Raw genomic sequence first — 3,075 nt, 5'->3', positions numbered from 1 at the left:
TTCTGCTATCCTTACTGGCGTTTAAACGCCAGTAAGTCTGTCCTCTAGGATGTGATATTTTTTATGCTGTTTTTTATTTTGCTTTAATTCTGCAGTTATTTTTATGACTTCACATGATCATCAACCTAAAAAAATATAAAATAACAATGGAAAATAAATAAATATAATTAAATAACATTGGGTTGCCTCCCAACAAGCACTTCTTTAATGTCAATAGCTTGACAGTGAGCTCTTGGAGAGCTTCATAGAGACTCAGAGCGTGATGATGGCCTCCCAACACCAAACTTAGAAGTTGAGTGTGGGGGCTTTGTTTTACTCTGTACTGAGAGAAGCCTCTCATGCTTCCTCTCCATGGTTACGGAAGAAGATCCTTGAGCTTTAAGCACAAGGTAGTCCTCATTCAATTTAAGAACTAACTCTCCTCTGTCCACATCAATCACAGCTCTTGCTGTGGCTAGGAAGGGTCTTCCAAGGATGATGGATTCATCTTCATCCTTCCCAGTGTCTAGGATTATGAAATCAGCAGGGATGTAAAAGCCTTCAACCTTCACTAAGACATCCTCTACAAGTCCATAAGCCTATTTTCTTGAATTGTCTGCCATCTCTAGTGAGATTCTTGCATCTTGTAACTCAAAGATCCCTAGTTTCTCCATTACAGAGAGTGGCATGAAGTTTATACTTGAACCAAGGTCACACAGAGCCTTCTTAAAGGTCATGGTGCCTATGATGCAAGGTATTAAGAACTTTTCGGGATCCGGTTTCTTCTAAGGTAATTTCTGTTGAACAAAGGTATTTAGTTCATTGATGAGCAATGGAGGTTCATCCTCCCAAGTCTCATTACCAAATAACTTGGCATTCATCTTCATGATTGCTCCTAGATACTGAGCAACTTGCTCTTCAATAATATCTTCATCCTCTTCTGAGGAAGAATACTTATCAGAGCTCATGAATGGCAACAGTAAGTTCAGTGGAATCTCTATGGTCTCTATATGAGCCTCAGATTCCTTTGGTTCCTCATTAGGGAACTCCTTAATGGCCAGTGAACGTCCCTTGAGGTCTTCCTCATTGGAAATCACTGCCTTTTGACTCCCTTCAGGTTCGGCCATGTTGGACGTGTTTATGGCCTTGCACTCTTTTTGGATTCTCTTATGTATTGCTTGGGAGAATTACTTGGGAGAGTACTAGGAGGAGTTTCAGTCACTCTTTTACTCAGTTGACACACTTGTGCCTCTAAATTTCTAATGGAGGACATTGTTTCAGTCATGAAACTGAGAGTGGTCTTAGATAGATCAAAGACTATGGTTGCCAAGTCAGAGTGGCTCTGCTTAGAATTCTCTGTCTGTTGCTCAGAAGATGATGGAAAAGGCTTGCTTTTGCCAAACCTATTTCTCCCACCATTATTATTGAAGCCTTGATTAGGCTTTTGTTGATCCTTCCATGAGAAATTAGGATGATTCCTCCATGAAGGATTATAGGTGTTTCCATAGGATTCTCCCATGTAATTCACCTCTTCCATTGCAGGATTCTCAGGGTCATAAGCTTCTCCTTCAGGGGAGGCTTCTTTAGTACTGCCGGATGTAGCTTGCATTCCAATCAGACTCTGAGAAATTATATTGACTTGCTGAGTCAATATTTTATTCTGAGCCAATATTGCATTCAGAGTATCAATCTCAAGAACTCCTTTCTTCTGAGTTGTCCCATTATTCACAGGATTTCTTTCAGAAGTATACATGAACTGGTTATTTGCAACCATCTCAATGAGTTCCTGGGCTTCTGCAGGCGTCTTTTTCAGATGAAGAGATCCACCAGCAGAGTGATCCAATGACATCTTGGACAATTCAGACAGACCATCATAGAATATCCATAAGATGCTCCATTCTGAAAGCATGTCAGAAGGACACCTTCTGATCAATTGCTTGTATCTTTCCCAAGCTTCATAGAGGGATTCACCTTCCTTCTGTCTGAAGGTTTGGAATTTCACTCTAAGCTTGCTCAACTTTTGAGGTGGAAAGAATTTGGCCAAAAAATCATTGATCAACTTTTCCCAAGAGTTTAGGCTTTCTTTAGGTTGTGAGTCCAACCATGTCTTAGCTCTGTCTCTTACAGCAAAGGGGAAAAGCATAAGTCTGTAGACCTCAGGATTAACCCCATTGGTCTTAACAGTATCACAGATTTGCAAGAATTCAGCTAAGAATTGATGAGGATCTTCCAATGGAAGTCCATGAAACTTGCAATTCTGCTGCAATAGAGAAACTAATTGAGGCTTAAGCTCAAAGTTGGTTGCTCCAATTGCAGGAATTGAGATGCTTCTTCCATAGAAATCAGAAGTGGGTGCAACAAAGTCACCAAGCATCTTCCTTGCATCTCCACCATTATTATTATTTATGGCTGCCATCTCTACTTCTTTTTCAAAAATTTCTGTTAGATCCTCTCCAGAGTTTTGTGCTTTAGCTTCTCTTAGCTTCCTCTTTAGAGTCCTTTTAGGTTCCGGATCAGCTTCAACAAGAATGTTCTTATCCTTGTTCCTACTCATATGAAAAAGAAGAGAACAGAAAAGAAGAAGAATCTTTTATGTCACAGTATAGAGATTCCTTTATGTGAGTAGACGAATAGAAGAATAGAATAAGGGAGAAGAAGAATTCGAACACAGAGAGAGGGAGAGGGTTCGAATTATAAGAAGAAGAGAAGTGTTAGTAAATAAATAAATAAATAGAAAGAGATGAGAGAGAGAGTATTCGAAAATTAATTCAAAAGAAAATAAAAATATTTTTGTTTTTATTTTAATTATTAGCTAGAATTCAAAATTTAAGAGAGAAAATAAATTAAAATTAGAATTTAAAACAATTAGTTAATTAAAAAGAATTTTGAAAAAGTTGTTAGTTAATTTTCGAAAGTGATGAGAGAGAAAAGTAGTTAGGTGGTTTTGAAAAAGATAAGAAATAGTAAACTTTTTAAACTTAAAACAAACAAATCAAGTGGTTAAAATTAATTTTGAAAAGATAAGAAGTTAGAAAAGATTTTGAAACTAAATGTTGAGAAAGATATGATTGAAATTCATTTTGAAAAAGATTTGAA

General features: G+C 37.4%; 1 non-coding gene across 1 annotated transcript; it reads left to right on the top strand.

Annotated features, from left to right (window-relative positions):
* The first annotated feature begins 1,882 nt into the window (after positions 1-1,882).
* Positions 1,883-1,990, top strand: LOC148571840 (small nucleolar RNA R71). Its single transcript, XR_015908438.1, has one exon. It is a non-coding gene; the product is annotated as a small nucleolar RNA R71 (small nucleolar RNA).
* Positions 1,991-3,075: the final 1,085 nt, after the last annotated feature.

This window comes from Arachis ipaensis, chromosome B3, assembly GCF_059453495.1.
Source record: "Arachis ipaensis isolate K30076 ecotype BB chromosome B3, ASM5945349v1, whole genome shotgun sequence".
In the NCBI taxonomy this organism is placed as follows: Eukaryota; Viridiplantae; Streptophyta; class Magnoliopsida; order Fabales; family Fabaceae; genus Arachis; species Arachis ipaensis.
Note: the sequence above shows the minus strand (reverse complement) of the source record. Positions and strands in the feature narration are given on the sequence as shown.